Consider the following 19,386-nt stretch of genomic DNA (forward strand, 5'->3'; position numbering starts at 1 on the left):
TACTTAGGAATCTATGTCTCCCTCTCTCTCTGCCCCTCCCCTGCTTGCACTCTGTTTCTCTCTCTCTCTGTCTCTCTCTCTCTCTCTCTCTCCCAAAAATAAATAAACATTAAAAGATTTAAAAAAGAAACATCAAAAAAAAATGCAGGGTGAGTAGAAAAGTCACTACCAAAAGTAAGATTTGCATCTGTTCTGCAGTGTTGCTCCCGCAGTCAGACTCTGACAATTCACCCTATACTTGAACTTCTCTCTCATCCAAGGCAATTGTCCATCTGCTCCCATAGCTTTTGCTTTAAGATAACACAAATGGTATATTTCTTAAATGTGTATACTGCTTTGTATTCTTTTTTTTTTTTTTTTGGAGTATATACATTTATTAGAGCATACATGGAATGTTGTAAAAAATGTTGTAACAAATGACATTTATTAGACTCCAACAAGTCTCAATGTGTTTTGAAGATTGACATAACATACAGGTAGCAAATCTATCTATCTATCTATCTATCTATATACATGCTTACAAGAATGCTTATTGAAGTATTTTTAATAGTTACTGCTTTGTATTCTATGCCATATTGCAGAACATGTACAGTGCACTTATCTACACGGATGAGTAAAATATACACCATGGCCTGGCCTGGGACCTGTAGTTTACTTTTCATTCATACACACAAAAAAGATGTGAGTGCAGTTTGGTCTTTTATCATTTTTAGTTTGAGTGCGATGAGTAAGACACCTTCAGCCTGAAGGTAATCGGGAACTAGGCTCCCAGACTGTGTTTCGGTTTTCACATTTGTTCATAGGACACATACGCGATAGCCCACAGTGACAGAATAGTCATTTATGGAATTATTCTTATTTGTAAATTCATAGTCCCATAGCAGACAGTGTTTTAGCAAATTTTGACATGAATATTTTGGGGGTATAGGTGACACTTAACATCAATCTTGATGCCAAGATTAGGAAAGGTTTTTTTTAAATGTTTATTTATTTATTTTGAGAGAAAGAGAAAGAGACAGAGAGAGAGAGAGAGAGAGAGCGCACGCGCTCAAGCGGCAGAGGGGCAGAAAGAGAGGGAAAGAGAGAATCCCAAGAAGGCTCTGTGCTGTCAGCGTGGAGCCCAAGATGGGCTCAGACTCACAAACTGTGAAATTATGACCTGAACAGAAACCAAGAGTCCAAAATCAAGAGTCTGACACTGAACCGACTGAGTCACCCAAGAGCCCCAACATTAGGGAAAGTTTTGAGCAGGATGACCTAGAAGATGGTTCCTCTGGTTTACCTGCTGCCTAAGGTGGGGTACGTTGGATTTAGTATTTAGTTACTTGCTATATTTAGCCTACTCTGAAAACTTCCTCTAATTGTTTTGGCACATAAGCCTCATTTCCTGGGTCAAAAGATATAATATTCTTTTCGGGTAAATGTACAGAATGCTTTCGCCATTTTACTCATCTTCTTAGTAAGAACTTAACTCTGGAAAACTTATTTTGGTGATTGTACAATTAAGAAAATAAAAGGTTCCATAGAAGAAGGTAAAATAATCTGAAGGTAAACAACTCTGCTGTTTTGCTGAGTAGCACAAAAAAAAATGTCAAGGAAGCTACTTGATAGTATTTGTGAAATGTTCAGAAAACTTTAAATCATTCCTATGTGTAACATGCCAGAATGTATTTATTACTCTTACCTTTTTGAAGTCTCCCCTTTGCTAAAGGGAGGTAAGCTCTGGGAACTGTTTTTCTTTGAATTACTTTCCAGCAGTATTCCACTTGGATTTTGCTAGTAAGAGGCATTTGGCATTTAAGCAAGATGTGAAGATGAAAGACAAAGGGAAGCTATTAAGCTCTGATTTTTACACTGTAACTGATTTGATTAATGGATCATATTCTGCAATGCACAGCATCACATAGGTGTATGAAATGAGAGAGAGTAGGTTTCTTTCCCTGGATATTTACATCAAAAATAATGCATTTTCAGGGGCTCCTGGGTGGCACAGTCGGTTAAGTGTCCGACTTCAGCTCAGGTCATGATCTCACAGTTGGTGGGTCCGAGCCTGGAGCCTGCTTGGGATTCTGAGTCTTCCTCTCTCTCTGCCCCTCCTCCACTTGCTCTCTCTCTCTCTCTGTCTCTCTCAAAAATAAATAAACTTTAAAAAAATAATGCATTGCCAGAAATTGTGAGCTTATGTTATGCATAGGTGGGTACATTTGTTCATTGTAAGATCCTTGAAAATATAAGTGAAACTAGTGAAGGAGGGAACCTCTAGAATTGCCAAAGGTAGTCAGAATCTTCCAAATGCCTGAGAGAATCTGGCTCTCTACCTAGAGCTGAAGCTCTCCCAGGAGACAAAAATACAGCTGGAATCCTGACTGGGGATGACCCCCGACTACTGTCCATGATCAATAGTTAATTGACTTTAGTCTCTGGTACCAGAAACAGTGAAGGTATAGTGACAATTCTTTTGTTTGAGCTGCCATTTGAAATGTGTTACTGAAGGGGATCTGAATATGCCTTAAATATGCCACTTTGGAATGTGAATTATTTTGAGCTGATGGCAATTGAGAATTAACAGGCTCAGAAAGGAGTCTTCTCAGAGCTTCCCTTATCTGATGAGAAACAGAAATTTCTGAGGAATGAAGACTGTCATAAATCCCCTCTCCAAAGGACTTCTATGGCCATAGAGAAGACTCAAAACAGTGAAATGATTCTGCACAAACAAAGCTTCATAAAGTCACCCTTATTTGACATTAGTTTCACCATATACTTACCCTCCCACAGTGTATTTTCCATAGGAGCCCCCAACCCCCCTTTCCTTTATCTAGTTACTTCTCCAGAATTTATCGCCCTTTGTTAAAATGGTATGTAAGCTCTCAGGTCCAACCACCTCTTTGGATTTTCACTTCTTTTCTGTGAAATCCCCTTGCATAAAAAAAACATTAACATCAACGAAATTTGAGTGCCTTTTATTCTGTTAATCTGTCTTTTGTCAATTTATTTCATAGGCTCTGGTCATTAACATTAACAGGATAGAGGAGAGGTTTTCCTTCCATTTATTACCCCATAGAAAGAAATGAGTAATAATATTTTTCTCTTTGCAAGATGAAAAATTATAAGATGAGACAAAATGACATTACAAGATTTTTAAAGAGTTGGGAATAAAATTATTCATGAAATGTTAAAAAAAACCCTTATTTTCTAAATTCTTTGTTGATTCAAGAATCCTATCTTGCCCATATAATCCTTATTCTTCCATATATCCTCATTTCTGGATTTTTATGAAATGGGATAAAGGCATGGGTGCTCTAATTCAAAGCAGACTATGAAGGAGTGGCAGAAGGGAAACACTATTGGAAATATTTTTGTGCCAGCTCAGACCAGATTTGAAAATTTAACTTTGATACTCACTATTTAGTGTGTCTCATTTTACCTTGTTTTATTGTTTTTCTGGGAAATCATAATTTAAAACATATTTGCCTCTATTACAGTCAGTTATAATAACCAATCAACTTTGAAAACAAAAATCAACCCAAACTTGCATAATAGCTGAGTGAATTTTTTCCCCTTGGGATATATATTTGAAGTGTTCTATGATTATTGCTGTCTAACAGGTAGAAGTAAACATTGGCCTGCCAAAAAACAAAAAAAAAAATGTTTTTTTATCTTTCTGCAAATTCTGATCTGAACCTTCAGTTTCTAATCTTTTTCCTCCATCCAAAACAGAGCAAAACCAAAAAGACCCATAACAATGCTAAACGCACAGCAGTGGTTCAATAAATACCCAATTGTTTATCTTTAGTATAAAATTTAAATTATTTTAATGCTGATGTTGTAACTTCATTTTTATTTTTTGCAACTGCCTTTATTGCTTTGATATACTAGCTACTCAAACATGTATTTTGATTTGGAATAAATTATGATTTCTTTAGCTAAGCACATCCTAATCTAATACTTAAGAAACATTTAATATTCATATGAATATGTCCTTTTTGTGAATTTGCAGTTTTATATGTATTTTTCTTTCTTCATTTGAATGTACTGCTATATTCATCAGGACAACTGCTGAGGGGTGCCTGGATGGCTCAGTCAGTTGAGCGTTGACTCTTGATTTCAGTTCTGGTGATAATCTCATGGTCATGAGATTGAGCCCTGCATGAGGGCTCTGCACTGAGACTGGAGCCTGCTTGGAACCATCTCTCTCCCACTCTCTCTGCCCCTTCCTCACTCTCTCTCTCTCTTTCTTTCAAAACAAATAAGTAAACATTAAAAAAAAAAAAGAACAGCTGCTGATTTTTAAAGGGAAGGGACATTTGTATGTATATTATTGCCTGAGAAAGCTTTTATTTAAAATAGGAATAACTAAGTGAAAATGGAAGAAATAATAGTAATAAACACCTCCAGATGATCTCGGACATTTAAGAAAATACATTGCAATTGCTTCACTTTACTTATGTCAAGACTGGATGACTAAAGAATATGATCTGGAGTCTGTTCAAGGAAAAGAAAAATCTCTTATGTCCAACATTTTTCTAACCTTTGTATTTTTCAGTATAGGTATCTAGACTATATTGCCTTTTGTTTTCCATCTATGGTCTTTGGATGTTCAAGGATACTTGCTTTGGGGAAATGGAGAGCTAAACTGCTAATAGTTTGGAGCTAGCATCCACAAAAAAGTGATGGAAAGGTACAGAGAAGGATGTAGAAAATAAGAAACCAAGAGGAATGTGGCCACATAGAATTCCCATAGTAGTAAATGCTCAGTGATTTTGAAAATAGTGAACTCCTTGAGGTCAGGGGTTACATCTTAATTATCTCTTTTCCTCTAGTTCTTAACCAAGTACTGGCCTTTGTTTAGGACCTAAGTAAATGTTGAAATGAGTCAACCAAGTTAGCTTATGGCATTTATACAATGGCCTTATTTGTTCAATAGTATTTCCTATTTACAAATGATGATATCAAGGCTCAAAGATTTAATTAACAGAGGCAGGACTGGGAGGGATTGGGATGTAAACGTAGTCTCCAGAAATCTGAAAACTCATAATATTTCCACTATAACAAGATTTTCGAAACATGTCTTCAGTCCTATGGTAAAGTTGAAAAAGGAACAGTTCTGTTGGGGAAATTTTTTTCCTCTACCTTTCTAGGTTCTTTGATCTAATAATTAAATTGGCATGAGACAGATCAACAGGTGGAAAACAAAACTTCAATGATATGTATATTTCCTGTATACATGAAAGAGACGCAGGAAATGAGTAACAGCTCAAACTGACCAAAGCCATCACCTTAAATACCAATGTACTTAAATTTGTCAGCTAAAGACAAAAGAAGACATTGGAGGTGGGGTGTTAGTTATGGGAGGCTACCAGGAAAAGCATAGTCAACAATGGTAAGGTTGTTGCATAGATTGAAGTCATTGCCTTCTCCATAGATAAATTTCTATACACTGAGTCATTCCCTTTTCCAGGTATAGTGGGGGAGACATCCTTACAACTGGAGATTTCTCTTATAAATGTATTTTTCTTTTAACAAAAGTGTGACTTCTCAGTTTTCAGAGCTTCTCTTGTGTCTGCAGTTTCTTAAAAATAACCAGCTTAAGGGGCGCCTAGCTGGTCAGTAGGTGGAACATGCAGCTCTTTATCTCAGGATCATGAGTTCAAGCCCCAGGTTGGATGTAGAGCTCACTTAGAAAACAATAACCAGCTTAAAATAATCAGTATGCCAAAGAGCCATATCTTGGGGTGGAAATTTTTCTGTCCTTCAGTTCCATGTTTATAGATTTCCAGGAAGTCCTGTACAGAGTGTTGTCCCTTCTGAAATTCATAAGGCATATTAAAATATTAAAATCTCTGGGGCGCCTGGGTGGCTCGGTCAGTTAAGCGTCTGACTTCGGCTCAGGTCATGATCTCACGATCCGTGAGTTCGAGCCCCGCATTGGGCTCTGTGCTGACAGCTAGGAGCCTGGAGCCTGTTTCAGATTCTGTGTCTCCCTCTCTCTCTGCCCCTCCCCTGTTCATGCTCTGCCTCTCTCTGTCTCAAAAATAAAATAAACGTTAAAATAATAAAAAAAAAATTAAAATCTCTGATAAAACTTTATTATTTATTTATTTATTTATTTATTTATTTATGTAAAAAGACACAATCTATTCATATCCTGATTAGACTATTACATTTAGCAATTAATACCATGGGTGCAAAAATAAATCTATATTAAAACCCTTTGTTGGAAAGCTTTACACTTTCCACAGAATAGAAACTAAAATGTCCTGTTATACAGTTAGTCACAAATACAGTCCTCGAGTTTTGTGCCCGTATACAGGAGTACTGTCTAAGACATGTCTTCTTTGTAGCAGCTAGGCCTCGCCACCACTATGTTCGGCTGGGCCCACAGACCTGTTGTAACCTGTAGCTTCCCTGTCACTTCTCTGGCTCTCCTCTCCTGCTAAGTTTTGTTTCCTGGCAGTAATTAAAACCTTCGGCTTCTGACATAGCTGCTACTGCTGCTGGAACCGCCACAGCCACCTTGGTTTTGTGGTTTGGCAAAGTATTGGCCTCCACCGCCCAAGGGGCCGGAACCTCTGCCTCCAAAATCTCCTCTTTTCATGAGTCCAAAATTTGAAGAGTGATTGCTGTCATTGCCAAAATCATTATAGCCTCTGCCACCTCCAGAGTTGCTTCCAGCATTACCAAATCTGGTATAGCCATCCCCATTGCCACCATATCCACCACCACCTCAACTGCCACCAAAGCCACCCTGCCCTCTCAAGTTTCCTCTTAGACCACAGCTGTCCTACTCACCAAAACCACCACCATGAGCACCATCCAAGTTTCCAGAACCACTTCAACCTCTTTGCCGGGACGAAGCAGCGGTCATCTCCTGCTTAGATAGAGCTCTCCTTACTTCACAGTTGTGGTCATGCACAGTGTGGTATTTTTGAATGGCAGTCTTGTCTATGGAGTCATGGACATCAAATAGTACAAAAGAACAGCCTCTCTTCTTGCTGCTGCCTTGGTCACTTACGATTTCAACAGCGTCAGTTTTCCCATATGTCAAAATAACCTTTTAGATGGTGTTCTTCAGTGTCTTCTTTAATGCCACCAACAAACGTCTTTTCCACGGTTAAGTGGACACTGGGTCTTTGAGAGTCTTCTCTTGAGAGAGCCTTCTTTGGTTCCACAGCTCTTCCATCTACCTTGGGTGGCCTTGCATTCATGGCTGTATCCACCTCCTCCACAATGGCGTAGCTGACAAATCCGAAGCCTCTGGGGCCCTTGGATCTCTCATTACCACATAGTCTGTGAGAGTTCCTCCTTGATCAAAATGGCTCCTCAGACTCTCATCAGTTTCTTCAAAGCTCAAACCTCCAATGAAGAGCTTCTACAGCTGCTTGGGCTCTTCGGGAGACTCTAACTTAGATATGATGGCAGTGGGAGGGGAGACTTCAAGGATGCTTACACAGCATCATCCACAGGCAGAAAACTCTGATGAAGCTTTTAGTTAAGCAATTGCTCAAACTTTGTTTCTGTCAGAATTTCTCAAAGGTGATTTATTATAGTTTTTATGTCTTTTTTAGATGGCTTATTGTTTTGAAAGGCAGGAGGAAAATGGCAGGAGATGTTTACTATCCATAATAGTAAAAGAAATTATTTACTGGCAAGAAAAAAAAGATGAAATATCACAGTATTGACATTCTGGAAGAAAATAAGCTTAGATTACAGGAAGCTATTGAGAGAACTGATAGTTTTTAAATTCTCGGTACTTGTAAGGGTATTTTTCTGAGCTTAATTAGCTATCTATATCCATATTTCCTGGAATAATAGGACCTATAATTGGAAACATCCATTTTTAGCATATTCTACTTCCCTGAAATAAAACGTATGGAAGAAATGGATTATTTTACCTTCATTTGTTCAAATATTTGTCATTCAATTTAATTACAAACTTCTATGGGCGCTTGGGTGGCTCAGTGGATTAAGTGTCTGACTTCGGCTCATGTCATGATCTCACAGTTCGTGGGTTCAATCCCAGAGTAGGGCTCTGTGCCGACAGCTCAGAGCCTGGAGCCTGCTTCGGATTCTGTGTCTCCCTCTCTCTTTCTGCCCCTCCACCACTCTCTCTCTTTCTCTGTCTCAAAAATAAATAAACATTAAAAAAAAAAAACTATAGACTTCTGTATTTGGAATTACAAAATCATTCATTTAGGGAGTTTATTCTGAGTGTTGTATCATTAATGGCTGCTTCCAATCTTTACTTGGTAAACCTGAAAATAAAAAGCCACAATGAGAGACAAATGAGTGTTTATTTGCAGTTGAAGTATGGAAATTTAGGGAGCTCAGATTCAGGTGGTTACCCAAATGGTGCTCCTGCTTCTAGGGTGGAGGCAAGGGTGTTTTATGAGTTAAAGAAAGGGAGGGGGGTGCAATCACATAAGTTGAAGAAAAGAAAAAAAGAAAAAAACGTTTCTCTGGATGGTAACAAGTTAACTCTGGGTTAGGCATTGACTACTGATTTTATCTTTCGAAACTCCACAACCATCAGTCTTGTGACCAGAATGTCCCTTGTCTCATTTTGACTTCTCAAGCAATCGCTTAAAACAATTGCCATTTTGCTCAGTCCAAAGGTTTTGACCCAGTTCAAACAAAGGTGAGTACGGCGGTTTCTCTGCAGTGGCTGCTCCGATTCTATTTTAAAATGGCTCTAGTCACGTCAACCTTTCACACTTCAAGTTCAAAGAGATCAAGCTGTAGATGAAGTTAGAAATACTGCAGTCTTGAAAGGAGGTGGGTGGAGGCAAATTAATTGATTCCTAAGTAAATTGGTGAGCTGTAGAAATGGTACCTTATAAATGGTTAGTTACCTGTAAGATGCTAACCTAAAATATTCTCTTTTATAAATAAGGTGTTTGACAATCAGAGGCATATATCCCCCTTTATTAATAGGCTTATGAGAAAGAAATAAGTAATGTATACTTGTAAGGAAGTGTTAACATAGCTAGCTCACTTAATGTTAACACCAAAGTGCTGATGCTTTATTCTGGATTTATTCTGAATTCTTACTCTGTTACGTTGATTTGGAATAAGGCAAGCCATATTAATAAAGATAGGCAAATCAGACAAAATCTGTATTAAGTTTCTGGCATTTTCATTGTACCATATACATATTTTTCCATAGAAACCCTATAATTTTTATAAAACGTCCTACATTAGAGAGAGAAAAAATGCTTACTCACTTTGCCTTCAGGGGAGGTACATAATGCACGTAAATATGTACATTATATGTTTAATATGTGCACAGTTACTCTATTGCAGGAATTGAACAGTAAATAAAGGAAATTAATAAACAAGTATTCACTGAGCAGCTACTATTTTTTAGGTTGATGCATTTACTTTTGGGATGCAAAAGTCCCATTTGAAACATACCAAAGAGGTTTGGTTGCAGAAACAGTATCTGACCATGTTACAAATTCAATCCATTACTGTTGATAGATGAAACATAAAAACATGAAAACAGCACATTATGTACTCTTCTGATAACATAAGCATGTGTAGAATCATTACTAAGGAATTCAGAATAGTGAGCTATGAATGTGGGTTGTATAACAGGAGAAAACCTCAAATCAAAACGGGGCTTAACTTGGATTTCGAAGGTAAGAGTATTTTTTTTTTTCATATGGGAACTATGGGCAGGGACAAGTGCTTAAGACAGAAGCATTCAGAGATATGAACGAATGTGGCATGTTGGAGTAGGAGCCAGAGGTGGTGAACATGCCCGCTGGCTTGATGGGAGAGAAGGATACAGAGACAGAAACAGATTATAAGTATAAATTGTAGAAGCTCTTCTTGAGGAGGTTAAATGAGAGGGAAAATCTAATAGGATGTGAATTTTACCCATTGAACATTTTTTTAAATTAGGGAATAAGGCCCATTTTATTCATTAAGAAATTCTGTATGGGCTAGATTAGGGTTTGTTGAGCAGTAGACAATAGATAGATTTGAGAAGATATTCTGGAAATTCAAGTCTTGATGTAATGGGGGCCTGGGATAAGAAAGTACTACTGTGTGCAGGCTGGATGGGCATGAAGAAGGAACAGATGTGAGAAGACTTCCAAGAGAAACTCTGCAGGACTTACATACCATTAGTAAAATAGCAAATATACTGAAAGGAATGGCAATATTAAATAATGAACTTCGTTTCTCCTTCGTTTCTCCAAAGAAAAATTTTACCTAGCAGAGCAAGGACAGAAGAATCCGAAAGTACCAAAGATTATACCTGAATGCTATTAGAAGCTTGTAAACAGTACTCAACAAAAAGTCTATTTTGCATAGTAAAAACTATAAGTACCTATGAATATATATGACAAAGTTATGTAAAGCTTTATGGAGAAAATTGGGAAGCTTCGATGAAAGATAGTAAATAAGGCGCACCTGGGTGGTTCAGTCGGTTGCGTGTCCGACTTTGGCTCAGGTCACGATCTTGCAGTTCATGAGTTCGAGCCCCACATTGGGCCCAGTGCTGTCAGGGCAAAGCCTGCTTCAGATCCTCTGTCTGCCTCCTCTCTGCCACTCCTCTGCTTGCAGTCTCTCTCTCAAAAATAAATAAAAATATTAAAAAAAAAGAAAGATGATAAATAAGATTGAAATGGACTGAAGAGACATAAAATGCTCATTAGGTGTCATAACTTTGTCAATGTTTCTGAAAACATTACATCAGTTCTGTGTAATTCCAACAAGAATGAGAATTATATATACATTTTTTTTCAATATGAAAAGCTGATTCTAAAATGTGTATTTATTTTTTTTTAATTTTTTTTAACGTTTATTTATTTTTGTGACAGAGAGAGACAGAGCGTGAACAGGAGAGGGGCAGAGAGAGAGGGAGACACAGAATCTGAAACAGGCTCCAGGCTCTGAGCCGTCAGCACAGAGCCCGACGCGGGGCTTGAACTCACAGACCGTGAGATCATGACCTGAGCCGAAGTCGGACGCTTAACCGACTGAGCCACCCAGGCACCCCTCTAAAATGTATATTTAACAGTGAGTAGGGGGAGCATTTGTACTTGGTGTGTGTGTGTATTTGTAGCAATTAAGGCAGTATGCTTTCGGTTAAATGATAAGAAAAGTGAAAATGGAACGGAAAAAAACCCAAAATCAGATTCACGGACACATATGAATGAGATGATATTGCAGATCAATAGTTACTGGGCAGACTGTTTAAGAATAATAATCGGGGGGAAAAAAGAATAGCATTCTAAAAGAATTATTTAATGGGGGGCCACCTGGATGGCTCAGTCGGTTAAGCATCTGACTTTGGCTGAGGTCATGATCTCACAGTCTATAGTTTGATACCCATGTCAGGCTCTGTGCTGACAGCTAAGAGCCTGGAGACTGCTTCAGATTTTGTGTTTCCCTCTCTCTCTGTCCCTCCCTGATTCATGCTCTGTCTCTCAAAAATAAATAAACATAAAAATTCCTATAAAAAATAATTATTTATGGGGCGCTTGGGTGGCTCAGTTGGTTGAGCGATCGACTTCGGCTCAGGTCATGATCTCACAGCTCGTGAGTTTGAGCCCCGCATTGGGCTCTATGCTGATGGCTCGGAGCCTGGAGCCTGCTTTGGATCCTGTGTCTCCCTCTTTCTCTGCCCCTAACCCACTCGCATTTTGTCTCTGTCTCTCTCAAAAAATAAATAAACATTAAAAAAATTAAAAAGAGAATTATTTAGTGGGATCTTTATTTCATACAATTCACAAAAGTAAATTCCAGATAGGTTAAAGACAAATGTAAAGAACAGAATTTAAAAATTTTATCAGAAAATTAATCTTAGGGGAGTGTGGGATTCTCTAGACTATATAAAGGAGCATAACAGATTAAGAGAATCTTTGAAAAATTAATAACATTCAAACGAAAACTTCTTTTCATTCAACCAAAAAAACTATTAGAACTAACCAGTGAGTTCAGTAAAGTTGAAGACTTTAATTAATTATTAATTATGTACAGAAATCTGTTGCGTGAACTAGCAGAAAGAGAAATTAAATAAACAACCCCTCTTACAATTGTACCAAAAAGAATAAGATGCCTAGGAATAAATTTTAGCAAGGTGGTGAAGGACCTGTACCCTGTAACTATAAGACATTTTTGAAAGAAATTGAAGATGACACAGAAAATGGAAAGATATACCATACTCATGAATTGGAATAATTTATATTGTTAAAGTGTCTAATTCGACTCTACTGTACTATCATTCTCAGATTATCATTTCATATTTTTGTTTGATTGTTTACTTGTATGTTATTTCTTTTTTTATTTTTAAAAAAAAAATTTTTTTAACATTTATTTTTGAGACAGAGAGAGACAGAGCGTGAACAGGGGAGGGGCAGAGAGAGAGGGAGACACAGAATCCGAAACAGGCTCCAGGCTCTGAGCAGTCAGCACAGAGCCCGACGCGGGGCTCGAACTCACAGACCGTGAGATCGTGACCTGAGCTGAAGTCGGACCCTTAACCAACCGAGCCACCCAGGCGCCCCTGTTATTTCTTTTTTTTAAAAAAATTAATGTTTATTTATTTTTGAGAGAGAGAAAGCATGCACAGTGAGTGGGGGAGGGCTAAGAGAGAGGGAGACACAGAATCTGAAGCAAGCTCCAGACTCTGAGCTGTCAGCACAGAGCCCGATGCGGGGCTCAAACTTATGAACCGTGAGACCATGACCTGAGCTTAATCGACTGAGCCACTGAGGCACCCTCTTGTATGTTATTTCTTTCTTCCTCTAGACAGTAAACTCTAACAAAGAATATGTCTGTTTCATCTGCAATTGAATACCTAAATCAAAGCCTATGTATGGTCATTTCTAAATATACATTTGTTAAATAAGTGAATGAGGACTGTGAACCAACCAAAACTGGAGAGAAAACAGACAACTTCTCACCTCTATATGACAGAGAGAGCAAGGCCTGGCTAATTTCCTGAAGGCTGATATTTTTTCTCAGTGAGATAGATGAGCCTTTGTATGATGGGTGATCCAGGACCTGTTGGTTCAAGGATTAGACACCAGCCACATCTGACTGCTCCCTTGACTGCTGTACCTCTTGTGGACTGAGGTTAGAGGTTCATTCTTTGGGATCATGCATAAAAAATAGGGTCACTCAAAGTATTCTTTTGTCATGACTTCACCAGAACTGCTGCCACTTCAATACCTTCTTCTTTTCAAGTATAAGGTCAGAACATTGGATTCCATATTGCTTCACATTTGCTCTCTTTTTCCATTAATACATGTGCATTCTTACTTCTCTGGGCCCTCAGGCCAGGTCAGTCCATTAGCCATGCCTCAGACTGTGACAAGACATTAATTTGTATCTGCACTGGGGCCTCAGTGGCCACAGTCCTGAGCATCAAACCCATAATTTCCCTAAGTGTAGCAAATTCACTTTTCAAATAAAAAAGCAGACCATACTCCTATCACTGTATTTCTCCCATCTGTTTCACAGAGGAAAAACACCAACCTTAGGGAATTCATCGGGACTTGTTCTCACAGATATGGGGAAGTGAAAAGTTACCTCTTTGCTCTCAGCCATTGGTCAGGTCATCGTGGTCTTCATTCATCAGATTGCTTACATTCCTCCAGTGAACTCCCTTTACCTGCTACCCAAACTTGTGTCCTTTTTTTAAAAAAAAAAATTTAATGTTTATTTATTTCTGAGACAGAGAGAGACAGAGCATGAGTGGGGAAGGGGCAGAGAGAGAGGGAGACACAGAATCTGAAGTAGGCTCCAGGCTCCTAGCTATCAGCACAGAGCCTGATGTGGGGCTCGAACTCAGAAACCATGAGATCATGACCTGAGCCGAAGTCGGTCGCTCAACCGACTGACCCACCCAGGCGCCCCAAACTTGTGCCCTTTTATGGATCTATTGTGTTGTACAAGGGAATAGAGGTACTACTAACTTAGACTATTATGGTAAATATCCCATAGGACTAGAAAGATCACATCAGAAATTTTCAAACTCAAAATTAAAGGTTGAATGGGTTAAGCAAGTGAATCCAGAATTTGAGGGAATGGCAGAATGATTATAATGAAACCTGAATCTTGTAGAAAATGCTGGCCATGTTATCTGTGTATATGGGATGGTGTGTGTGTGTGTGTGTGTGTGTGTGTGTGTGTGTGTCTTTATATTTGGTGGTGCCCAATATTCAGGGACTTTTTCAATAAATATTATAAAAGACAATGATGAAAATTGTAACTGGCAAGGCAAAAAGAATTTGGTGCTCCATAATTACAAAAGGCGAAGAAAGCAAATTATTTCAAAAGGAAAATACTCACATCCTTTAAATCTGTTCTCCCAGTTCCCAAACAGGCTAATAATTTGCTTGATTTCTTTCTTTTATGCTAACACTACTGATGAATTGATTGAAAATTGTGTATAATACAGCAGGTGTTTCTTGTTTTTGTTTGGGGATAATACTCATAAGGAGGCAGTGAAAAGCAGTACGGAATGAGAATAATCAGAGAATAACAGGTGGAGCTCTTTCTCTAGTAGCTGAGGGCTCTATTTTCACAAAGTCATTATAGTTGCATGAACCACACACTGGGAAAACAAAAATCTGGGAATAAGCTAATATTAAAGTATGTATTTTACACCACCAAACTTGATGAAAGCAATATATTTATTTCTTTTATTCCATTTACTTGAAATTTTCTGTTTGGGGTTTCCAATTTCAAATTCTTAGTTCATCTTAATCTTTCTGTGATAATCATATTATCCCATGCCAAAAAATGTATCCTTACCTTACCCCAAAGCATACAAACCAGTCTCATGCAAATGCACATGTAGACACACACACACACACACACACACACACACACACGCACACACCCCTACAAACACATACAAATAAACACAACTCATACATACACACACATGCTCACTCAGATTAGGAAAATCACCTTGATGTAGCTATGTTTTATAATTCAGCTTTGTATTTCAAAAGTACAAGTACTCCAGCAAATGATAAAAGGAGGCTACAGAATAAAAATTTTTTAAATGTTTTTCAGAATGTTTGTCTGTATACCTTTTTTAAATGAAAAATTGACACACAGTAAAACAAATGAAATCCAAATGTAGGCTTTATGAGTTATTATAAGGGAAACATTTGTCTAAACTCCATCAGGATCAAGAAAGAGAATATTTGTAGAATCCCTGAAGCCTTGATTCTTTCTTCTCCTTATAAGTAACAACACCTTTGAAATTTCTTTAGAGTTTCACCTCCTGTGAATATCTGGCTAATAATGACAGTTTAATATGTTTGGGATGTTTTGCGAGTGTGTTCATAGAGTATGTATCCCCTTATGTATGTCTCCCTCTCCTCAGTTTTATGTCGGTATGATTCACTGTTGTTTCATTGTTTTATTTTCATTAGTAGTATAGCAATCTATAACAAACTATATTCATCCTTCTAGTTTTGAGCAATTGGATTCCCCCCACCCCGAGTTTTACTGAGAAATGACTGACACACATCACTGTATAAGTTTATAGCATGATGACTAAATTTACACATATTGTGAGATGATTCAGCCAACATTCAACATCTCGTATGGATACAATTTAAAAGACAGAAAGAATAAAAGAAAAAAGGGAAAAAAAAGTTTCACCTGTGTTGAGAACTCTTAGGATTTACTCTCCAAACAACTTTCCTGTATATCATACAATTCAAGCAATTGGATTGTTTTTTATTTTAACCTCATAATGTAGCTGTGAACGTCTTTGAATCTATCACTTGGTGTTTCTGTGCATGAATTCTTCTGGGTAAATAATAAGAATGACATTACTCAGGCATAGGCAGTATTACTATGTAAGTTATTATAGACACTGGGACACTTGGAAAGTTAAAGGTGTTCTAAAACAAATAACATTGTATAATTTTAAGTTTTGTGACATTTATTGACTGACAGATTGGTTATAGTACATTAGTTGACTCATTAAATAGTCCTGTCTTAAACGGTTTTTAGAAACAAATTAGTTCTGAAGAATAAGGATAATATCTGTGTAGAATGAATAAAATTGAAAAATGCCTTTATATTTATATTTAAGCACTTAAATGAATTTTGCAAAATGATCTTCTATTTAGGTAAAATAATATTAAAAAGTTCATTAATCAGTCACTATTTGCATGTTGAATGTATTTTTTAATGTAGTCTTAATATTTTCAGATTTCTTCCACAATTGCTATGTGTTCCTTGAAATTTTATTTATAAATCTAAATTTTCCACTCTTCTGTATAATTGATATGATTAATAATTAGTTACTTTAGTTAATGAATCTAAATTTTACACTCTTCTGTATAAGTGATACAAGATATTCTGTCTGAAAGGACTAACATAAATCTAAACTCAGAACAACTTTTGGTGACTGGAGGATATTTTGTATTGGAAAATTTCAATATTCTACACTAAATATTTCACAGATATTGTTTTTGGTGCTCTACTAAGAATCTTTTCCTTTTTCCAAATAGTTTGATTAGGAAAAAAACCCTCACACTGTTTATGTTGCAAAATTATAGGCCTTCTTAATTTCATTCCTTTCTAGTAAAAAAGATACATATGTATCCTGTTAAAAGTAGAAACTCCATGAAACATTTCCTCCTGCAAGGCAATATTTTATAGAAAGGAATTATATAATTTAAAAATGAGATTTTATGAATAGGTAGATGCTCTTTGTTTCATTTATTCATTTTCTCTCTTGACCTTATTATGTGTTTTTGTTTGTGTAGATCTTCCTTGACTTACGATGGGATTATATTCTGATAAACCCACAAGTTGAAAATATCATGAGTCAAAAATGCATTTAATACACCTAACTAACCAAACATCATAGCTTAGCCCAGCCTACCTTAAACACACTCAGAACACTTACATTAGTCTACAGTTGGCCTAAATATCTAACACAAAGCTGGTATTATAATCAAGTGATGCGTATCTCACGTGACATATTAAATATTGTACTGAAAGTGAAGGACAGAACGGCTCTATGGGTACACAATGGTCAAGTGTGACAGTCGATCACCCTCGTGATGGTGTGGCTGCCTGCCAGATGTTGTCACTCGGCATCACGAGAGGGTATCATGCCACATGTCACTCACTGGGGAAAGGATCAAAATTCAAAATTTGAAATATGTTTTTTATTGAATGCATATCACTTTCACACCATCACAAAGTCAAAAAATTATAAGCCAAACTATCATAAATTAGGGGTTGTCTGTACACTTTGTTTTCAATAACTAATTCAGCAAAAGTTTCCAAGATTCTTGATACTACATTTATTAAATAATTTAATTGAATACTTTTACTCGTGTTAGAAAAACAAGGCTCCCTAACTTCAGAGGGCCCGTTTACAAAAAAAGTTCAAGGTAGTATACTTAGGTTGATTTACCAACTAACTCTTCAAAGTCTCAGATATTTCTAAAATAACTGTGTGGTGCATACTGTGGTGTCAAAAGATTTTTTTGGTTTTCAACATCAAGTATATTACAAAGACTTTATAGTTAATTTACTCAAATCACGTATGTTGTAAAATTTGACAACCACAGCTTCTGTCTAGGGCATTGGGATATTACAATTTGTTTAGATGCAGTTATGAATTTTGTATGCATCACAGATCCGAGAACTTTTATGCTATCCAGGCTTGTTAATTTTGCAAGAATTTTGTGTTTACCATGATACAAATGTTCGTTCCATCAAAATTTGTATTTCTGTTATCACCATAAAGCAATCAGTTTTATCTTTAGTGTTAAACTTTTTTTTTTAATATTTACTTATTTATTTTGAGAGAGAGAAAGCAAGTGGGGAAGGGGCAGAGAGAGAGAGGGAGAGAGAGAATCTCAAGCAGGCTCCATGCTCACCACACGGAACCCAGCTTGGGCTCGAATCCTCGAACTGTGAGATCATGACCTGAGCCAAAAGTAGGAGTTGGATGCTCAACTGATTTTGCCACCCAGGCACCCCTAGTGTTAAACTTTTAATAAACTCACAAAAGGATTTATTATAAAGTTGAATGTTTTACCATTGTCAGAATGAATTGCTGAACACTTTGACTCCTTAAATTCAATGATAAATATACTATGGGAATTAACTGGTTTCTATTTGAAGTATCTGATGAAACTTCTGGAATCATCACATTAACAGGTGCCAATTAATTTTGTAATTACTCACCATAACTCCTTGATATAGAAAAAGTTTATTTAAGTGTTTAGCCATTTGATCTGAATGAAGAGTTATGCTTCACAGGCGTATGTGTTTTACCTGTAAATGCATCTTCCTCAGTTTTGTATGATAAATCACCATTTTTGGGGTAGTTGTGTTAAATGTACTAACTTACATATTTTATTCATTCATTCATTCATTTATTTATTAAAAAAATCTTTTCTAATGTGTATTTATTTTTGAGAGAGAGACAGAGAGAGAGAACATGAGCCAGGGAGGGGCAGAGAGGGACTGAGACACAGAATCTGAAGCAGGTTACAGGCTCTGAGCTGTCAGCATAGAGCCCGACACAGGGTTTGAACTCAGGAACCGTGAGATCATCACCTGAGCCGAAGTTGGATGCTCAGCTGACTGAGCCATCCAGGTGCCCCTGAATTTACTAACTTTTAAAGTGGATATTGATTATCCTTCCACAGGATTATCTTATATCGTTTTTTAAAAAAATACTGATAACAGTATCACTTTAACATGTAAGGAAATCATAAATACTGTAAACAGTTTATAAAATGTTTGTACATTTCAGCTTTCTAAGAAATGAAAATCCCATAGTTCACTTTTCAGTTTACATTACTTGCATTTTATATGTAACTTTTGACTCTTGAGCCATTTATTCTGAAAGGGGTTATTTCAAAATAAAAAGAATATCATCAAACAACCGAATAAAGTAGTTTAAAGATGTACAGTTTATGATAAATGCCAAACGTACCGTAGCAAAAGCATTCAGATGATTACTTAGAAATTCCCTGGCAGGATGGCTCAGCTTCTTTTTTATGTATAGTTCATATCTGTTTTAAGTATAACTTCTTTCGTTTCCACTGACCCACTAATTGGTGGCCTGATCGCTTTTACATGTTGCAGACTGCATGCTGGTATAGGAACAGCTGGCTGGTAAGCCAAGTGGCTGGCAAGGGCAATGATGGTGAATAATCCTCTGGTCAGTACTCTAGACCATTAGTACTAACTGGAACAGGATGCTAGAACAATAGGTAAATTAGGACTGTTTTGGAAAAATTATGATCACGTTCATCATCAGGTCAGTAGATAATGCCAGATTATTCCAAGTGTATGTATAAATGGTTCCATTGTTTCATATTGTCTTTGATGTAGTAGAATGGGGCTTGTCTCATTCAATGTTTTGTTTTTCAA

At 37.0% G+C, this 19,386-nt stretch overlaps 1 pseudogene; it reads right to left on the minus strand.

The window, feature by feature from the left end:
* Window positions 1–6,306: 6,306 nt before the first annotated feature.
* Window positions 6,307–17,088, minus strand: LOC102963571 (annotated as a pseudogene).
* Window positions 17,089–19,386: the final 2,298 nt, after the last annotated feature.

This window comes from Panthera tigris, chromosome D2, assembly GCF_018350195.1.
Source record: "Panthera tigris isolate Pti1 chromosome D2, P.tigris_Pti1_mat1.1, whole genome shotgun sequence".
Classification (NCBI taxonomy): Eukaryota; Metazoa; Chordata; class Mammalia; order Carnivora; family Felidae; genus Panthera; species Panthera tigris.